The sequence below is a fragment of the Ips typographus genome, linkage group LG11, assembly GCF_016097725.1.
Source record: "Ips typographus isolate SLU linkage group LG11, UJ_Ityp_2.0, whole genome shotgun sequence".
NCBI lineage: Eukaryota > Metazoa > Arthropoda > Insecta > Coleoptera > Curculionidae > Ips > Ips typographus.
In genome coordinates this window covers 4,329,782-4,352,547 of record NC_138432.1, presented here as the reverse complement: position 1 = coordinate 4,352,547, position 22,766 = coordinate 4,329,782, and the positions used below count along the sequence as shown (strand labels likewise).

General features: G+C 33.7%; 1 protein-coding gene across 1 annotated transcript in view; it reads right to left on the bottom strand.

The window, feature by feature from the left end:
• LOC145736091 (uncharacterized) overlaps positions 1–22,766 on the bottom strand; it is a 97,076-nt gene that overhangs the window by 38,937 nt on the left and 35,373 nt on the right.

The window sequence follows — 22,766 nt, the reverse complement described above, 5'->3', positions numbered from 1 at the left end:
CTTTTAGTCCTACAAACCTTCTAAGGTAGAGTTTTTTCCACTTTGGGCGACCCATAGACAAAGATTTAAACGTCATGACACATCCGAGGGACATTAACGATAATTTCATTTGTTTTTTTTTTTCGGTAGGACAAAGAAAAATAGTTACACGCCATTTGCTGCTGTAGACAAGCTGATTACTGTAATTTTCGGTCGGTTTTTGGAGTGATTTACATAAGATTATTGGAATTTTGCTCTTAATGATTTGATTGGTTAAGCTTGACTTTTAACCTACTGTAAGTCGGTTATTTGTCAAAATTCGGGAAAAATTTAAGGAACAAAAGTTGTAGGAAATTAACTTGTCTACAAAAAAGCTTCCAAGAGTTTTCGCTCTAAATTTTCACTGAAAAGAGTTATTACCCAAAAAGTTTTCAGTAACCCCAAAATGCCTAGTTGACCACCAAGCAAACTTCAACCCTCTGTAACTCTGTTACCTGTCAAAATTTGTAAAAAACCTAAATAATAAAAGTTGTAGATAATTAAATTTCCTACAACAGTCAAAGAGGGCTGTGTAGCCCTTAAGGCCCTAGAAAGGTAGTTAAGAGCGATAACCCAGTACCAAAGTTGTGAATGCTTGAAAACTATTTTTAACCTAGTGTAAGTCTGTTATATGTCAAAATTTACGAAAAAAGCAAAGAAGGAAAATTGTTGCAAATTAACTAGTCTACCAAAATGCTTTCTGTAATTTTTACCCTCAATCTGTTCTTAAAAGAGTTATTGACTAAAATGTTTTCAGTGAAGTCAAAATGCATAGTTGACCACCAAGCAAACTTTAATCCTCTGTAACTTTGTTATCTATCAAAATTTGTAAAAAACCTAAAGAATAAAAGTTGTAGACAATTAAATTTCCTACAACAGTCAAAGAGGGCTATGTAGCCCTTAAGGGCCTTGGAAGTTAGTTAAGAGCCATAAACCAGTACCAAAGTTGTGAATGTTTGAAAACTATTTTTAACCTAGTGTAAGTCTGTTATTTGTCAAAATTCACAAAAACCGCAAAGAAGGAAAGTTGTTGAAAATTAACTAGTCTACCAAAAAGCTTTCTATAATTTTCACCCTAAATCTGTTCTAAAAAGAGTTATTGACTAAAATATTTTCAGTAAAGTCAAAATGCCTAGTTGACCACCAAGCAAACTTCAATCCTCTGTAACTCGGTTATCTGTCAAAATTTGTAAAAAACCTAAAGAATAAAAGTTGTAGACAATTAAATTTCCTACAACAGTGAAATAGGGCTATGTGGCCCTTAAGGGCTTAAGAAGTTAGTTATGAGCCATAAACCGGTACCAAAGTTGTGAATGCTTGAAAACTATTTTTAACCTAGTGTAAGTCTGTTATATGTCAAAATTCACAAAAAATGCAAAGAAGGAAAGTTGTTGAAAATTAACTGGTCTATCAAAAAGCTTTCTATAATTTTCACCCTAAATCTGTTCTAAAGAGAGTTATTGACTAAAATGCTTTCAGTGAAGTCAAATTGCCTAGTTGACCACCAAGCAAACTTCAATTCTCTGTAACTCTGTTATCTGTCAAAATTTGTAAAAAACCTAAAGAATAAAAGTTGTAGATAATTAAATTTCCTATAACAGTCAAAGAGGGCAATTTGGCCCTTAAGGGCCTGGGAAGTTAGTTATGATCCATAAACCAGTACTAAAGTTATGAATGCTTGAAAACTATTTTTAACCTAGTGTAAGTCTGTTATTTGTCAAAATTCACAAAAAATACAAAAAAAGGAAAGTTGTTGAATATTAACTAGTCTACCAAAATGTTTTCTATAATTTCCACCCTAAATCTGTCCTAAAAAGAGTTATTGACTAAAAAGTTTTCAGTGAAGTCAAATTGTCTAGTTGACCACCAAGCAAACTTCAACCCTCTGTAACTCTGTTATCTGTCAAAATTTGTAAAAAACCTAAGGAATAAAAGTTGTAGATAATTAAATTTCCTATAAAAGTTAAAGAAGGCTATTTGGCCCTTAAGGGCCTAAGAAGTTAGTTATGAGCCATAAACCAGTACCAAAGTTATGAATGCTTGAAAACTATTTTTAACCTAGTGTAAGTCTGTTATATGTCAAAATTCGCAAAAAAAACAAAGAAGGAAAATTGTTGCAAATTAACTAGTCTATCAAAATGCTCCCTGTAATTTTTACCCTCAATCTGTTTTAAAGAGAGTTATTGACTAAAATGCTTTCAGTGAAGTCAAATTGCCTAGTTGACCACCAAGCAAACTTCAATTCTCTGTAACTCTGTTATCTGTCAAAATTTGTAAAAAACCTAAAGAATAAAAGTTGTAGATAATTAAATTTCCTATAACGGTCAAAGAGGGCAATTTGGCCCTTAAGGGCCTGGGAAGTTAGTTATGATCCATAAACCAGTACTAAAGTTATGAATGCTTGAAAACTATTTTTAACCTAGTGTAAGTCTGTTATTTGTCAAAATTCACAAAAAATACAAAAAAAGGAAAGTTGTTGAATATTAACTAGTCTACCAAAATGTTTTCTATAATTTCCACCCTAAATCTGTCCTAAAAAGAGTTATTGACTAAAAAGTTTTCAGTGAAGTCAAATTGCATAGTTGACCACCAAGCAAACTTCAATCCTCTGTAACTTTGTTATATGTCAAAATTTGTAAAAAACCTAAAGAGTAAAAGTTGTAGACAATTAAATTTCCTACAACAGTCAAAGAGGGCTATGTAGCCCTTAAGGGCCTTGGAAGTTAGTTAAGAGCCATAAAGCAGTACCAAAGTTGTGAATGCTTGAAAACTATTTCTAACCTAGTGTAAGTCTGTTATATGTCAAAATTTACAAAAAAAGCAAAGAAGGAAAATTGTTGCAAATAAACTTGTCTACCAAAATGCTTTCTATAATTTTCACCCTAAATCTGTTCTAAAAAGAGTTATTGACTAAAATGTTTTCAGTGAAGTCAAATTGCATAGTTGACCACCAAGCAAACTTCGACCCTTTGTATCTCAGTTATCTGTCAAAATTTGTAAAAAACCTAAAGAATAAAAGTTGTAGACAATTAAATTTCCTACAACAGTTAAAGAGGGCTATGTAGCCCTTAAGGGCCTAGGAAGTTAGTTATGAGCCATAAACGAGTACCAAAGTTGTGAATGCTTGAAAACTATTTTTAGCCTAGTATAAGTCTGTTATTTGTCAAAATTTCGGAAAAATGTAGAAAACAAAAACTGTTGAAATTAATTTGTTGCGGTGTTTCTTCAACAAGTAAGTAAGTTAAATAGTAGACAATGATTAAAATCGATTCTGCAACTGGAGCAAGAGTGAAAAAAGCGACATTTTCTACACATAGAAGCAATAAAAGCAGTTTGTCGCGAAGGTCGCCTTTTACTACACAACATAAACTTTTCCAACCCACAAAGGTTAAGAACCCCATTCAGCAGGAAATTATTTGTTGTGGCACTAACATTCTGGATGCTGCGTGATTTTCTGCGACTAAAGGGAGAGGGGAGAGGGGAGGGATATTGATTAGAACTCGACCCTAGTTAGCACGACGTCTGTTTACCCCTCCCTCCCCCTTTCTTTCCTATTTCGTGTGTGTTTCTCTTATTTCAGGGAATTTGGTGCGTTTATTAAGCGAACAATGACTCACACTCATAATTGTCTCATGTATGACACACGTTTGTTTATGTAAGCGTGCAACAGACTTTGATAATTGCACGAGCGAGACAAAGACAGTGTTGATTACTGTTTAGTTTATTTATTGACTTGACCTTGTGTTTCATAAACTCTAAAACTTGTCTCTTTTTTTATGCGCTTAAGGACCTATAAATTTCGTATTTTTTTTTTACCTTTTTTTCCGCGACAATACGGCACACTGTCTATCATAAGGTACACCTAGAACTGCGTGCGCAATAGCGACAGTACCATTCAAAGTGTCGACCTAGCAGCATCAAGCTAAAAGCGTACTCAACTTATCACGTCTTTTTTTGACTTTTTTTCGTATTACCGCGACTCGCGAGTGTTACTCACTCCAGTCCATCCAAGCCGACGAATCCACATTTCTTAACGAGAGCGCTCTCCTTCAAGCCAGGAAGTCTTAGACAGGTGAGTCCCGTTCAGAAAGGTGGTGCGCCGTTTTCGAATTTTAATTATATTATTTTTCGATAAAACCTAAACCAGCAAATTTTACTGGTCTTCAACGACAGACAGAAAACCTAAAAAAAGTTTCGTAAACTAAACTACTTAGCAAAATAATTGTATGCAATTTTTTTTATTCATACAAATGACATTTTATAGCTCTATGAGCAGGATTTTGACAGATGCTCTCTATGTGACAGCTGTCAAACCACTGTCTTGAATAGGACCATACTTCACAACTGTCAAATCTTAAATCATAAACCTTTGTAAAGTGTATATTTCTATGGCGCCAAAAAGTTAACAAAACATACAAATTACATTTTATTTGACAGGTTTTGACAGATGCAGTATATGTGACAACTGTCATACTACATTCTGCATAGACGATCGTGTCACAACTGTCAAAAATTCTATTATAGACGTATAAAGTAGCTCAAGTGCAATTTTGTTCAAATGATAGTTAAAAATACACTTTATAGTTCTGAATCGGGTTTTTACAGATGCAGTACATGTGACAGCTGTCAAGTCACATTTTAAATCAAAAACGGTGTCTCAACTGTCAAATCGTCCTCTATAGACGTATAAAATAATTTCAGTTGTAGCCTATGTTTGAGTGGTCGCGCAAACTTCACTTTACATCTCTATTAAATGACTTTTGACGTTTGCATGCATATACGTCAACTGTCATACTACAAAGTCAAACGTCAGAACTGTCAGAAATTTGAAAAAGTGAGAAAAAGTATTATAATAATTATCAAATTACTCAAAAACCATTAAATTGCTATTAAAGTCGGTGTTTACCATTTTTTTTGTTTTGTTTGATTTTTGAGGTTAGAATTTAGTTACTTTTAACAGTTGACACCAATTAGGGAGTTATCGCAACACAACCGTAATTTGAGTGCTAAACAGCTAAATATGCAGTGACATAACAAAATGATGTAATTAATGCACTGAATGAACAAAGTTTGATTTTTGAGGTTAAAATTTATTTAATTTTAACAAAAAACCATTACAGGCATTAGAGAGTCTTTCTTTGTCTAGCGCATGTACTTATCACTATTTCTCAGTCTGTTGCATTTGGTTTTGCAGTTACCACACTTGTTTATAAGAGATTTAAAATGCAATTAGGGAAAAGGGCCAGATTTATCTCGCCCTCCATTCTTCCTGGTATAAAAGGAAAGTAAAAAGCAGTCTTTAATCTTCAATTTCCTGCAAGTTAGTAGTCAAGAATCCAGCATTCGTCCGGCTAGCGGCGATTTCGGTCCAGATAAAAACCTGGTTAAATAAAAGTAAAATGGGGGCTATTTTCGTGGAGTTTCCCTTTGAAGACTGCTGATTCGATTCTCAGTAAAGGGGGAGCCCTAAATAAATTGCGGATGCATCTCTCGGACGAAAATCAGACGGATGAGGGAGTATTCCACCCCCTGTTTACAATGGCGATTTTATTTGGTTAAAAATTGGTGTTCGCAGGTTAAGGGACATAATTTTCGAGATGAGGAAAAGGTCGAAGCATTTCAATTTTGCCCTCTTAACGTTTGAGGGGAAGTTTAAATAGAAATTTATTACTTCATTCGAGCACAATTCACAGGAACGGAATATTGGAATTTTTCGAGTCACGTGATACTTTTAAGAAAAACGTCACAGTGGAAAGTGGTAGGGAATTTAATTCTCTACAACATTGTTAAAGGGCATTTTTGGTCTAGAAGGTCAACTTGGGGAGATATTTGCCAAAAACTGTCCCAAAGACACTAAAGTGGTTTAAAGTAATTTGTTCTCCATTCAACCAATCATATCACTGTTATTTGGAAAAACTTAACAAACTGAAATGAAGGAAAGTTGTAGGAAATTTCATTCTCTACAACATAACTTTAGTGTATTTTTTCCTTAGAGGGTCAACCTAAGGAATTATTTGCCAAAAACTGTCCCTAAGACACAAAAGTGGTTTAAAGTAATTTGTTCTCCATTCAACCCATCATATATCCGTTATTTGAAAAAGGATAAAAAAAGTGTAAGGAATGAAAGTTGTAGGGAATTTTATCCTCTGCAACGTTGCTATATGTATTTTTTCCCTAGAGGGTCAACCTAGAGAGATATTTGCCAAAAACTGTCCCTAAGGCACAAAAGTGCTTGAAAGCAATTAGTTTTCTCCATTCAACCCCGTTATTTGACAAATATATCCAACAAGTGTATAAAGGGAGAGTTGTAGGGAATTTCATCCTCTATAACATTACTACACCGTATTTTTTCCCTAGAGCGTCAACCTAGAAAGATATTTGCCAAAAATTGTCCCTAAGGCACAAAACTGCTTTAGAGCAGTTAGCTCTCCATTCAACCAATCATATCTCCGTTATCTGAAAAAGGATCAAAAAAGTGTAAGGAGGGGTAGTTGTAGGGAATTTTATCCTCTACAATGTTGCTATATGTATTTTTTTCCCTAGAGGGTCAACCTAGGGAGATATTTGCCAAAAATTGTCCCTAAGGCACAAAAGAGCTTTAAAGCCATTAGATCTCCATTCAACCCCGTTATTTGACAAATATATCAAAAAAGTGCATAAAGGGAGAGTTGTAGGAAATTTCATCCTCTACAACATTACTACACCGTATTTTTTCCCTAGAGCGTCAACCTAGAAAGATATTTGCCAAAAATTGTCCCTAAGGCACAAAAGTGCTTTAAAGCAATTAGCTCTCCATTCAACCAATCATATCTCCGTTATCTGAAAAAGGATCAAAAAAGTGTAAGGAGGGGTAGTTGTAGGGAATTTTATCCTCTGCAACGTTGCTATATGTATTTTTTCCCTAGAGGGTCAACCTAGGGAGATATTTGTTAAAAACTGTCCCTAAGGCACAACAGTGCTTTAAAGCTATTAGTTCTTCATTTAACCAATCATATCTCCGTTATTTCAAAAAGGGAGCAAAAAAGTGTAAGGAGGGAAAGATGTAGGGAATTTTATCCTCTATAACGTTGCTACATGTATTTTTTCCTTAGAGGGTCAACCTAGAGAGATATTTGCCAAAAACTGTCCCTAAGACACAAAAGTGATTTAGAGCAGTTAGCTCTCCATTCAACCAATCATATCTCCGTTATTTGAAAAAGGATCAAAAAAGTGTAAGGAGGGGTAGTTGTAGGGAATTTTATCCTCTGCAACGTTGCTATATGTATTTTTTCCCTAGAGGGTCAACCTAGGGAGATATTTGTTAAAAACTGTCCCTAAGGCACAAAAGTGCTTGAAAGCAATTAGTTTTCTCCATTCAACCCCGTTATTTGACAAATATTTCCAACAAGTGTATAAAGGGAGAGTTGTAGGGAATTTCATCATCTACAACATCACTACATCGTATTTTTTCCCTAGAGGGTCAACCTAGAGAGATATTTGCCAAAAACTGTCCTTAAGGCACAAAAGTGCTTGAAAGCAATTAGTTTTCTCCATTCAACCGCGTTATTTGACAAATATATCCAACAAGTGTATAAAGGGAGAGTTGTAGGGAATTTCATCCTCTACAACATTACTACACCGTATTTTTTCCCTAGAGCGTCAACCTAGAAAGATATTTGCCAAAAATTGTCCCTAAGGCACAAAACTGCTTTAGAGCAGTTAGCTCTCCATTCAACCAATCATATCTCCGTTATCTGAAAAAGGATAAAAAAAGTGTAAGGAGGGAAAGATGTAGGGAATTTTATCCTCTATAACGTTGCTACATGTATTTTTTCTTTAGAGGGTCAACCTAGGGAGATATTTGTTAAAAACTGTCCCTAAGGCACAACAGTGCTTTAAAGCTATCAGTTCTTCATTTAACCAATCATATCTCCGTTATTTGAAAAGGGATCAAAAAAGTGTATGGAAGGAAAGTTGTAGGGAATTTCATCTACAATATTGCTGCATTGAAATTTTTTCCTTAGAGGGTTAACCTAGGGAGATATTTTTCAAAAACTCTCCCTAAGGCATAATTCGATTAAAAACATTCTTAAAACCTATGTAAACTTAAAACAAATGGTGGTAAAAATGGCCTGCTAATTTACCAGATTTGGTGCATATTAACTGTACTGTTATACATGAAGAACACAGTGCTAAAACATAATGTAACGTGGTAATAATATAAAAATTGAAAATGTCACTCTGACGACAAAAACCAGTTAAATTAGTTTAATATTTACGAACGTTTTGAGCGAAAAAGCCGTTTGAACTTTACCGAAAAAGCTTTTTGTGAAACGTCTTCATTATACCGAATGATCGCTTATAAAACAAATTTTTAATTGTTCCCATTGCCAAGCACCTTATTCAATTAATTTTTTCTGGGTTTCGATTGATCGTCATAAAATTGATTTTGTCTGCCCCATTAATTTTTTTAGGAAAGGAATTAACTTGGTGTGAGTCCGTTTCAACGTAAATTGCTTATTTTAAAAGGACACCCTGTATATATTTTTGTATTTCGTTTTGGAGATATTCGTTCTTGAAAAGAATATCGCTCTCAAATTGTATATACAGGGCGAGTTCATTAGAGTAATTTTTCAAAATTACAATTTCTACTAATGCTAAACTAACCTGAATTTATTGAATTACAACTAATCGAAGCTTTTTCAGACTATGATTTTCTTACTCACCCTGTATATACTAATTATTAATTTATTTATTTTTTAAATGTTATACGTTGAGTATTTTTTCTGATATGCAACAATAAATAGTTGTAAACTTAATAATAATGAATTATCGATACTTGTCACGTGATTTAGAAAATAAGATTGGTCACGTGATTAGAAAGATTATGGTTTTTTGCTTCCTGGTGAAGATATAAAATTTACTTGATATTGTTTTTATACTGACTTTTAAAAAATCACCTTTATAGCTCTATGGAGTGAATTTTTACAATTATTATGATGCACCAAACAGCGAAATGTTCCAACTTTCCAAATGAAGCTATAAAGTGCAATTCAGTTAAATTATGTTCATTTTAGTATTTTTTGCAAAAAAAATTCCACTCATGGAGCTATAAAAGACAGTTGAGTAAATTTTCACTCACCTTTTACCTGTTTTTAATAGTTTGTGGTTTTGCAGCTCTACGAATTTTTTATTTTCTATACTGTAAACCTGCTTGGAGTTAAGTGAGCGCAAAGTGTCTGTCTAAATTTACGGAACTTCAATCTGTCGTAACTCGGCGATATGACAAAATTCAGGGAAATGTTAAAGAACAAAAGTTGTAGAAAATTTAATTCTCTACTAAAACCTTAAAGACACGTTTTGTCCTTAAGGGCCTCAGAAGGGAGATATTTGGTTACGAATGTTTAATGGGCGCAAAAATGTTTGAATGTTTATTTACGGAACTTCAATCCCCCGTAACTCGACCATATGGCAAAATTCAGGAAAAAGTTAAGGAACAAAAGTTGTAGGAAATTTATTTTTTTTACAAAAACCTTAAGGATACCTTTTTCGTCCTTAAGGGCCTCAGAAGGGAGATATTTCGGTACGAATGTTTAATGGGCGCAAAAATATTTGAATGTTTACTTACGAAACTTCAATTCCTCGTAACTCGGCAACATGGCAAAATTCAAGAAAATGTTATGGAACAAAAATTGTAGGGAATTTAATTTTCTATCAAAACCTTTAAGACAGGTTTTGTCCTTAAGGGCCTCAGAAAGGAGATATATGCTTAGGTACGTTTAGTAAGCGCAAAGTGTCTGAATGTCTACTTACGGAAGTTTAATCCCCCGTAACTCGGCAACATGGCAAAATTCAAGAAAATGTTAAGAAGCAAAAATTGTAGGGAATTTAATTCTCTACCAAAAGCTTAGAGACGCGTTTTGTCCTTGAAGGCCTCAGAAGGGAGATATTTACTTACGGAAATTCAATCCCCCGTAACTCGCCCACAGGGCAAAATTCAGTGAAAGGTTGAGGCACAAAAGTTGTAGAAAATTTAATTGTCTACAAAAACCTTTAAGACATGTTTTGTCCTTATGGGCCTCAGAAGGGAGATATAAGCTTAGGTATGTTTAGTAAGTGCAAAGTGTCTGAATGTCTACTTACGGAAGTTTAATCCCCCGTAACTCGGCAACATGGCAAAATTCAAGAAAATGTTATGGAACAAAAATTGTAGGGAATTCAATTTTATACAAAAACCTATAAGAGACGTTTTGTTCTTAAGGGTCTCAGAAGGGAGATTTTGGTTTAGGAAGGTTTAGTGGGTGCAAGTGGCAGAATTACAGAATTTCAATCCCTCGTAACTCGGTCACAGTGTAAAAATCAGGGAAATATTAAATAACAAGAATTGTAGGGAATTTAATTTTCTACGAAAACTTAAGAGGGGCATTTTATCATTAAAAGCCTCAAAGTGATATAAAATTAAAAAATCTTTAAGAAAACATAATTTTTTCCCTAAAATACCTTGAATGTCTCTGGCACTTGCCAAGACGTTTCTCCTTGATAAATTACGAAGACGGCCACGTAAAAAGAAAAAAAAAAGAGGGGTAATGGTGGGGAGGAAGGGGGGGGGGGGGGGATGATTCCATCAAAAGAAAATGGCGTCAAATCGCGATTTAACATCCTCAACTTTATACCGACGCCCTTAAAAAGGAGGCGTCGCCGTCGGGCGTCGTATGCAGATTTAAAAAGGGGTTGAAAACGGGGTGTTTTGCATGTTTGCGCCTGCGTTATCACGCCCATTATATCTTTTATCGATATTATGTAAAAGCGCGAGCCGCCCGGTGCATGCGCGCACAAAATTGACACGTTTTACATGTATATTTTTATGGGCAAGTTTCCGTTTTCTCCCGGAAGTTTATAATATCGTAGGTCCTTCGAGCTGGATGAAACTGGGTCAAAATTCCGAGCGTGTTTTGTCTTTTTAAGGAATTTTTCTACAGGGCGAGTCAATCATTATTTATCGCTCACTTACACGTCATTACTTTTTTAGAAAAAAGGTTCAGAAAAACAAATTTCATTAATAAACTTAAGAAACCAGCAAACCAGTAATAAGAATAAGAGAGGCCATTAAAAATCAATAAACTAGACAAAGACGATGACAAATGTCGTAAATGACAGATGTCGTTTTGTTGAAGTGGTCATGTGACCAACTGTGGCATGACGTCACATTCATTTTGGCACATGTCACATTTGTTCCCATCTTTGCCTAACTCATTCATTTCTAATGATTATCTCTATACTTACCACAGGTACTTTAGCACTTTTCTAATTTATATGATTTTTTTTAGGTCACGTGACCATTTTCAAACTTGTAATCAGATTTTTAAAGTCACGTGACTGGTATCGATCGATTGCTGTTCGTTTCTCGTCAACATTCACTTCGTAGAGCTATAAAGCTGCATTTAAAAAATGAGTGTTTACACAACTTGACAGAGGTACTCAGGTGACGTCACTGTTCTCTTTCGGATCACGTGACTCCTTTCAAATTTACAGTCACGTGACTGTTTTTAAGTTTTAAATCGTGTTCTTCAATCGCTCAACTTAATTTTAATTGAAATTTGAATATTTAAAGTTATTCGACAATTTTCCTAAATTCAACATTATTTTTTTAGGTCACGTGACCCTTTTTGAACTTAAAAAGGTTTTTAATCAAATCAATGACATAGAAGAATTGAAATTTGCGATAAATCAAAAACAATCAACTGTCAAAATCGGTTCCATAAAGCTCTAAAACAACAAAACATACAAAAAGTTTTGCAATTGAGGGAAAATTAAATGAATTTCATTTTGTAGCTTCATGAGCATGATTTTGACATTTGTGACGTTTGACTGTTTGTTTTCAAATGCAGTTTAATTTGCGATGAACGCAATGAATGCTATTTTATAGGTCCATGAGCAGGATTTTGATATTTATGGCGTTTGACGGCATTTTTAAGCCTTAGTTTGATCTGTCATAAACGTATCAACTGTCAAAATTAGTTACATAAAACTATAAAACTACAAAACATAATCAAAATATCGTAATTGAGTAAAAATTAAATGAAATGCATTTTATAGCTTCATGAGCATGATTTTGACATTTATGACATTTTCCTGTTTGTTTCAAACACAGTTTGATTTGCCATAAATGTGACAAGTGTCAAAATGTGTTTCATAAAGCTGTAAAACAGCAAAACATTCTTAAAAATGTGAGTTTAATCAATAAATGCCATTTTACCGCTCGTTGGGCAAGATTTTGATAGGAATGACGTTTAGAAAGCACACATTTAGACATTTAGGTTAAGGTATGCGACAAAATCATAAAATGTGATGTTATTGAAATAATTTTAGGAAGGTTAGAGAGTAAAACGTCTAAAAACATTAAAGTTAGGTTAGAACAGATGGAGAAATCACGAAAAGATACAACTTAGGTTAGGGTAGACGAGAAAATCTTACAATTTATGAAATTTTGATTAGGGTAGATTATTAAATTATGTTAATAAAACAATGTTAGGTTGCTTAAAAAGACAAACGTTAAAAACACATTAAAGATAGGTTAGAACAGGTACAAGAATCGCAAAAACGTAAAATTTAAATTAGGTTAGGTTGGTCAGTGATCACATGACTTCAATATGTACATTTTGCAATCTAAAACCATTTTCAATCGGACATAATAACCAAAAAAATAAAGCTATTTTGAAATCGACCAAATACATCTATTGTCACTCTTCTTTTGAATTAAAGAAAACATAACCAATCATTCTTAATTTTGTATGATGCAATTAGATTTGCCACTGATTGTTGGTTTATTAATTTAAATTTGTTATTGATAGGGTCTTTTATTTGTTATTAATAAAGTAAAGCAAATAGTGAAAACCATTTTTTTTTTTTGAAAAAAAAAATAATAAAAATGTATTTGCTTTTGGTGGATGATTTTTGGCAGATTTCACATTTTCTGTCTGTTGAGCAAATTGAAGCACTGATCCAATCGAAATACTTGTTTGGGATTGTGATTTTGTTAAGATGTAATTAATAATTATTGGTTTTGAATAGGTAATTAATTTATAGACAAAAGACAGTAGTTTCTAACCGAATTTAATCGTTACAAACCCAACAAATACCCATATATCCGCACGTCAACCTAATCATTACTTGGCAAATACACAGCTGATGGAAGTGTGCAAAATAGGGTTGAATGCATCAGGCAGAAGAGGGTGGCTGTCCGCCATTAAGGGTTGATTTCGCCCCCCCAGGTACGAAATGCTGGCGTGCCCAAACAATAGACCACATGCCTCTGAACTGTAAAAAAATCGTAAATAGGCCCTTTTGTTCAGGGCATGTGGTTGTCTCCGAAAGGTTTCCTACATATAATATACACGTTCCTGTACCTTATCCCTTTGACGTGTGTCGGACGTGTGTTGGGCACGATAATCTTTAAGTTTTATTCGCGACAAGTGTCTTCCTGATACAAAACGAGAAATCTGGTTTCGTTAAAATGAACGTGACAAATCTCTTTGAGCCCATAAATTAAACAACATACTACGGACATTTACGGGCAACTATGAAATAATTTAAATACATTCAAGTTGCATACTCAATGTTAATGTACGAATAAGTTATTTTACTACTCATGCCAAGCGGGAAAGTTTTTTGTGTCAACAATTCTCGATTGAAGGAAAGGCGTGGTTTTTACCATATTTAATTACTAATACCATATCAATATGAGAAACACACACACACACAGACTAAATTATTTTATTTTTAATAAAATCCTGCAACCAAAACTAGTCCATCTAACGAAATTTGCAATAAATAGTGGATGAAATAGAATTAGTAGTAGGGTGTCTCAAAATCCAGTTTTATGTTATTTAACTAACCTTTAAACACCCTTTAGCAAACTCAAAACTTACTTTAAGTTACAGTGCCGTATTCTACACTTAATTTACTACAATTTTGCTTTCGTGTAATTTCTTCGTATCACTAACCGTTTAGGAGTTATGCCACAAAACAGTTAACTTAGTATAGTAATCAGTTTTGCTAAAATTGACATCCAATTTTCAAAACTAAATATCTCACTTATTTTTTAACTTACAGAGTGCGTAAACCATTCCAAATGTAGCTCTGTAAGCCGTCTTTCTGATTATATCAGGCACTGGGCTTGTTCCGTTGAAGTGCATACAGGGTGTCTCAAAATCTGGTACTATGTGTTTAACTAACCTTTAAACACCTTTTAGCAAGCTTAAAACTTTCCTTAAGTTACAGTGCCGTATTCTACACTTAATTTGCTACAATTTTTCTTTCTTGTAATTTTTTCGTATCACTAACCGTTTAGGAGTTATGCCAAAAAACAGCTAAATCAGTATAGTAACAAGTCTTGCTAAAATTGACATACAAATTTTGAAAACTAAATATCTCAGTTATTTTTTAACTTACGGGGTGCGTAAATCACTCAAAATGTAGCTCTAAAAGCCAGCTTTTTGATTATAGCAGTCACTGGATTTGAAAATTCATACAGGATGTCCCAAAATTTAGTAATACTATGTTCCAGAAACACCATTTTCTTGAAACAGTGCCTCTGAACTTTGCCTAGCTCGGCAGTTGTTTGATGTACAGCAACGGTAAACTTCTAAAAAAATTCCGTTTTTTCTTCTTTTTTAAGTGGTTTGCTCCAAAATTACTTTGACGGCCACTTCCTTACAGGTTGATTCAAAAAAATTAAAACTTGTTAACGTTTGGCCACCCTGTATGCAGTTTCAGTGAGAATTTCTCGGTTCAAAAACCAGATTCAGTTTTATTGGCCCTTTTTACGCAGCTTTTAATCTTTATACTTTTTCCGTATCTCTACTAGTTTAGGAGATATTCCACTAAATCTATCTGGAAGATTAGAAATTTATTTTCTTAAAAATCCCTACTAACATGCTTTGATCTTGAATAAATCGGTTATTTAATACACTTTGTTATGACTTTTATATGTCTGTGGATAGCCAACAAAATGAGCTTTCCATCGACGTATAAAAGTTGGTTGGTTGCTTTTAGAGTTTGACTGCTAGAGGGCGTCAAAGTCTCCGTGCAAACCATTTTGACACTCTTTGCTTTAACTTTGAATTTCTCGCTTATTTCCTAAACTTGTCCAGGACTTTTATACGTCAATGAATAGCCAATGAAATGACGCTTTTAATCCTTTTTTTAAGACAGCCAGTTTTCTAGGACTTTTATACCTCTATGGATAAAAATGGACTGTTCAACGACAAATAAAAGTTGATTGGGTTAAGTTAGGTTAGGTTGTAATCTCTTCTTCTTGTTAAATCCTTGAATTTGCAGTGATTAAATATGACAAAACACGTTTGTTGTGTGTGTGTCAAAAAAAAAATTTCTAAAAACTTTTAAATGAGGCAACAATGTTTAAAATAGTCTAAAATGTTTCCAGATATGTCTAAAATTGTCTCAAAAATGTTAAAATTTATCTAAAATTATTAGAAAAGTTTTAAAATGTTCAAAACATTCTAAGAATGCTAAAAACTGACCAGAAATGTTCAAGATTGTATATAGATAAGATCAAAAACGTCCAGAAACGTTCAAAATTGTTTAAAAATGTTCAAATGAGGCCAACGAATCTTGAAATGTCTAGAAGAATGCTGAAAAGTGTCAAAAAACATTCAAAATTGCCTAACAAATGTTCAGAACAATCTAGAAATGTTAAAAATTGTATCAAAAAAGTTGGAAACTGTCGAAAAACATTAAAGAGGGTTTGATAAGGTTTACAATAGCCTACAAAGGTTCAAAACAGTCTAATAATGTTAAAAATAATCAAAAAATGTTCAAAATTGTCTAAAAATGGTCAAAAAAGTTTAAAATAAACTAGAAATATTCAAAATTGCATAAAGAATGTTAAAACCAGGCTAAACATTTCAAGAGATTTCAAATGAGGCCCAAAACGCTTTAAACATTCTAAAAATGTTGGAAACTGTTCAAAATTGTCTAAAATTGTTCAGAACAATCTAGAAATGTTAAAATGGGGTCAACATTGTTTGAAATAGTCCAAACATTCTGAAAATTGTACAGAAATGTTCTAAATTATATAAAAAAAAGTTTTTCTATAAAAGTTCAAAAGAGTATAGAAACGTTCAAAATGTTTGTGCCTTATTGTGGGCCGAAAAGATGTACTTTCTGAACTTATTACATAACCAAAAAGTTTCTGTATACTTAATTAGTAAAAGTATTGTCAGAAACTATTATAAATTTAAAATTCTGCACGCAAAAATCCGTTAAAATTCAACCCTACAGGGTACGACAAAAAACCCCGACCCTACTGAAATAATATTTTTATATTAGTTTTGAACATGATATATGTAGCAAACGTGCTGCTACTTATGAAAGATTCTATTGTAAACACAGTTGCCAAACCGATTCAAAAGGGAATCCGACATACCCTTTTTTGTGAAATCGCGTGCTCAAACAAAACGTACCGCTCCTCTATTGTTAGAGATTTTTTTTTTCGTTGATTTCAATTGGACGGTTATTTCCAGCCAATGGCAGACGGTTTTGCATAAATTATATATCGAGTTTAAAAAAGGGTTAATAACTGCTTTTGTGCTTGAAATTTTAAAATGGCCGTTTGCCATATGTGGAGTTCTCAGCAGTGTTGTTATTAACTGAAACTCTGTATGTGTAATTGTTGCAGTGTTGCCAGGTCTGGGAAAAATTCCTCATCTCCGTTTAATTATATTTTAATCTGTCATAGACTTGAAAACTGTCAAAGAATCTGGAGCTATAAAACCGAAATAATTGTCATTTCTGCTGTAATTCTTGTAAATCAGAAAAATGACTTTACAGCATTATGAACGGTTTTTTGACAGTTGTGACGTCAAAATTCAATCGAAAACTTTTTCGATGTCACGTGACAACTCACAAAACTTGCCTCAGTCAGAACGTGGAGCTATAAAAGTGAAATAATTGTCATTTCTGCTGTAATTCTTGTAAATCAGAAAATTGACTTTACAGCTTTATGAGCGGTTTTTTGACAGTTGTGACGTCAAAATTCAATCGAAAACTATCTTTATGTCACGTGACAACTCACAAAACTTGCCTCAGTCAGAACGTGAAGCTATAAAATCACAATAATTGTCATTTCTGCTGTAGTTGTTGTAAATCAGAAAATTGACTTTACAGCTCCATGAACGTTTTTTTTACAGTTGTGACGTCAAAATTAAATTGAAAAGCATCTTTATGTCACGTGACAACTGGCAATACTTGCCTCAGTCACAACGTGGAGCTATAAAATCGAAATAATTGTCATTTCTGCTGTAGTTGTTGTAAATCAGATAATTGACTTTACAGCTTTATGAGCGGTTTTTTGACAGTTGTGACGTCAAAATTCAATCGAAAAGTTTTTTGATGTCACGTGACAACTCACAAAACTTGTCTCAGTCAGAATGTGGAGCTATAAAACTGAAATAATTGTCATTTCTGCTGTAGTTGTTGTAAATCAGATAATTGACTTTACAGCTTTATGAGCGGTTTTTTGACAGTTGTGACGTCAAAATTCAATCAAAAAGTAACTTTATGTCACGTAACAACTGGCAAAACTTGCCTCAGTCAGAACATGGAGCTATAAAACTGAAATAATTGTCATTTCTGCTGTAATTGTGTAAATCAGAAAATTGACTTTACAGCTTCATGAGCGGTTTTCTGACGTATCTTTATGTCACGTGACAACTGCGCCTAAATAGCGCAACGTTCTAAAACTGTAAAAAAAAAAAACGATAAAGTGCAGATTTAAAGATGTTAGGTTAGGTTGGAACAAAGCGCGGCGTTGCCGCATTTTGCCAAAAAATGTTGAGAACAAATTTATAACATAAAAAAAACTTTTTTTTTATGGTTTCTGCAACGTTGCCAAACTGTTATTTTGTATGTAAATAATAAAAATAGTTTATTAAAATATTCAGTTTAGAAGGCATTAATTCTTCAAAATTTAGAGGGCTACACGTCATTTATGTCAAATGTCAGCAAACGTCAGTAATATTTACTAAGCACACTATTCGCAATTAAAATCTCAACATTTCAGCGTGCGTTAAATTGTTTGAGTCTAAGTAGCGCAACGTTGTTAAACTGTCATTTTGTCTGTCAATTAAGGAAATTTCGACAAAGTCGACATTCAAAGATGTTGGGTTAGGTTGGATCAATATAGCGCGACATTGCCGCACTTTGACTTTGACAGGAAATTTAAGGAAACATTTTATAACATAAAGTCAACTCTTTTTATTTTCTGCCAAAAGGATCATTTTAGGGAAGCTAAGTACTTTACAGATTTAAAAGTCAAATTTTGACAGGTAACGCGTCTATAAAGCTATAAAACTGCAAAACCTACTTAAAAGCTATAGTAAACATCAAATCAAATACCTTTCCATGAAACAATAAAATGACAAAATCTTCTTAAAACCAGTAAAATCAGTTAAAATAAGATGGGAAAACGGTTTTTTGTGAAATTTTGCAACCCTAAACATTCTCACGTCCCATATTCCCTAAAAACCTAAAAAAACGCACATTTTAAATGCATCCTCCTTTACAATTTACCCCAAAATTCTTCACCCCATTTCTTCCAAAAAATTCACAAAGAAAAACGGTATTTTTACCCAGAAATGGTAAAAAAACGAGGGGTGAATCCACGCACCTTAACACGGTTTTTAAGAAGGGTGCAAAATCGTTTTTTTTTCTTCTGACCTCGATTTTTTCAGGATAACGGAATTTCACATGAAATTCGAGTTTTTTACCTAAAAATCTTGGATTCTCACGTGTTTTTTAAGGGTGTTATTGTTTGATTATCTGAAAAAAACCGTTATGAAAAGGTGCGTTTTGATTGAAGTATATGCCCTTATATACTTCGTTCTAGAAGACTTCAAGTAACCGTTTTTATGTATTTGCAAAGATTAATCAAAAATTTAACGGTTATGTAGTTAGAATGACAATGGTACCTTTACAGTTAGTATATAATAACACGTCAAATTAAATGGGACAAATACCTAACCTAACCTAACCACAAAAAATTGGGTATTAAATATAATAATAAATGGATTTTGTAACGGAAAAAAACGACATTTTTAGGTATTAATTAACTCCTGACGTCCCTTAAGGGATTTGGCGCTTTTTTAAAGTTACATAACCAGCTTCTACGGTTAATTCTGAACAATTTAGCTCCCTTAAAAAAATGTCGTATCTTTTACCGTATTCAAGATATTCAACAAAAGCCAGTTGCACGGTATTTTGACCAAAACTTTCTAAATGGACACTTGAATTTTCAAAATTGAATAACTCCGCCATTTTTTGACTTACAGGGTGCAAAAACCACTCAAAATAAAGCTTTTACAGTCATCTTTCCGGTTATACCAGTCACTCGATTGATTCTTGTGAAATGTGTACAGGGTGTGGCAAATTCCAGGGTTGTGCTTGTTTCTCGATCCCTGACATCCCTTAAGGGTTTTGGTGAGTTTTTAGAGTTACATAACCAGATTCTATGGTTAATTCTGAACAATTCAGCTCTCTTGGAAAAACCTTGTATCTTTAACTGTTTTCGAGATATTCGACCACAACCAGTTGCACTCTACTTTGACTAAAAGTTTCCAAATACTCATTTAAATTATAAAAATTTAATAACTCCGCCATTTTTGAACTTACAGGGTGCATAAACCACTCAAAATATAGCTTTTGCAGTCCTCTTTCCGGTTCTACCAGTCACTCGATCAATTCTTGTGAAATGTTTACAGGGTGTGGCAAATTCCAGGGTTGGGCTTGTTTGTCGGCCCCTGCTAATCCTTAGGGGTTTTGGTGCGTTTTTACAGTTACATAACCACATTCTGTGGTTAATTCTGAACAATTTAGCTCTCTTAAAAAATTCTCGTATCTTTTACCGTTTTCAAGATATTCGACAAAAGCCAGTTGCACGGTATTTTGACCAAAACTTTCTAAATGGACACTTGAATTTTCAAAATTGAATAACTCCGCCATTTTTTGACTTACAGGGTGCATAAACCACTCAAAATAAAGCTTTTACAGTCCTCTTTCCGGTTATACCAGTCACTTGATCAATTCTTGTGAAATGTGTACAGGGTGTGACAAATTACAGGATTGTGCTTGTTTGTCGGCCACTGGCAACCCTTAGGGAATTTGGTGAGTTTTTTAAGTTACATAACCAGATTCTGTGATAAATTCTGAACAATTTATCTCCCTTCAAAAATTCTTGCATCTTTAACCGTTTTCAAAATATTCGACCACAACCAGTTGCACGGTATTTTGACCAAAACTTTCTAAATGGACACTTGAATTTTCAAAATTGAATAACTCAGCCATTTTTTGACTTACAGCGCCTAAAAACCACTCAAAATAAAGCTTTTACAGTCCTCTTTCCGGTTATACCAGTCACTGGATTGATTCTTGTGAAATGTGTACAGGGTGTGGCAAATTACAGGATTGTGCTTGCTTTTTGGCCCCTGACAACCCTTAGGAAATTTGGTGCGTTTTAAAGTTACACAACCAGATTCTGTGGTTAATTCTGAACAATTTAGCTCTCTTAGAAAATTCTCGTATCTTTAACCGTTTTCGAGATATGCGACAAAAACCAGTCACACACGGTTTTTTCGAAAAACTTGCAAAAAGCCTCGTTTAACGTTTTGTCTAAAATTTTCAAAACGGTTAAAGATACGGAAAAATTGTGAGAGAGTAAAATTGTAGCAAATTAAGTGTGAAATATGGTACTGTAACTTGATAAAAGCTTTAAGTTTGTTACAGGGTGTGTAAAGTTCAGTCAAATAATATACTTGATTCTGACACACCCTGTATCCATTTTGATAGAATGACTTCAGTGACAAGAAATAACCAGAAAAACGGTTTTCAGAGCCACATTTTGAGTGGTTTAAGCACTCCGTAAGTTAAAAAATAACTGAGATATTTAATTTTGAAAATTCCGAGTTCAATTTAGTAAAATCCAGTCAAAATACTGAACAACTTGTTTTGTGGCATAACTTCTGAACGGTAAGTGATACGAAAAAACTGCTAGAGAGCAAAGTTACAGAGAATTGAAGGTTCTGTCACTTAAAACAATCGGATATGCTCGATTGCGTCGCAATTGGCAAATTGCAACACCTTTTGAGATGGTTAATGGAGTAAACCGATCGATGCGGGACAAAAATTCAATTACGGCCGTCCATAAGTAACTCGAGGGCGTCCATTTAAGCCGGGGCGTGAGTTTTTCACATTTCCGATGTTGCCAACTATTTAACAAGACAATTCAATTACGGATGGAGAGGCGGATTGCGGCTTCCCCAACAGTTTCCCCAAACTTATGGCAAGAGTAAATCAAGGTGCAATCGAGAAGACTATACTTTTCTCTATTTTGCGGTCGACAATTATTACTTTTCGCACTTGTCTCGTTGAAATTTTATTTTGTGAACAAAAGCACCGCTATAATCCCTCAAACATCCAATTAGTGAATTAAGGGGCTCTTTCAAGACCCAAAACAGGTAGTTTCCTCACATTTTTGGCATGTCGGACGAAAAATGATTGACGTCTAAATGGGCCAGACCTCTTGAAGTTGAAGGGAAATATGAATTCCATGGAGGTATGGACAAATGGATTTCAATAATTGTTCTCGATGCTTTTATTAGTGGGATTTCTCCCTGATTAGGCCTGACCTAGATAACTCTAAAATCTATTATGTTTTTTTAATAAAACAGCTGTATAACAGTAAAAAATGCACCGAGTATAATAACTAATAATCGCTTAATTAGTAATAAAATTTTAATTGCTGCAATCGCGTTTTACAATAAAATATATAATTTGTTCGAAACCAACTATAACAACCATTTCATGATAATTTTCATATAATCTCTCTGTGTGCAATTTTTTTTCGTAAATTCTATGAATATGCGCAATAATGAGAAATTTTAATGTGTATTCGACACGGTTGTGCTCATGCAAATCCTGGTATTAAAAGAATATCTTTTACGTTTTGCTCGCTTACGCTTGGCTTACCATTATCTGACGCTTATGAATAATGTAATTAAGCATTTAAGTTTAATTTCCCATCAGTGTTGCCAAGTGTCCTAAATACCACCAATTTTCCAACCAAAAATTCCTAAATTCACATCCCAAAATTGTTCTAAATTGTGCTGTTCATGGTATACAAAGTGTATGAGAAAAATGTTTTTTTTTTTTTAGTAACAAAACATCCAGTATATTTATGGAATTTAGGTTTAGATGCTAAATTCAAGTATGTTGCTGGTAAATCAGTTCAGGTACGTAAAATATTACAAAAACCAAAAAAGTTTGAATAACATTTACTTTTAGAATTAAACCCAACCTAACCTAACCCTTGCTTGAATGCTTTTTAGGTTACAATTGTCTATAAACAGTTTTTTTCTGAACTGGACACCCGGTATACATTTTAGTGTAATTGGACTTTTTTTTAATAATAATTGAATTAATTCAAGAATATATAGTGAATCACCTTGTAACTGTACTAATAACCGAATTATAGAATGTTAACTTGAAAAATCTCTAAAATAGTTTTTGTGGAATATCTCTAAACCTAGCAGAGATACGGAAAAAGTGTACTGAATAAAAATTGCGTTAAAAATGTCAAGGAAACTGAATCTGGACTTTAAACTGAGAAATTTCCACTGAAGCTGCGTACAGAGTGACCAAACTTTATTTTCACTTTTTTGGCTCGCCCTGTACCTACACCAAACGCACCAAGGTAA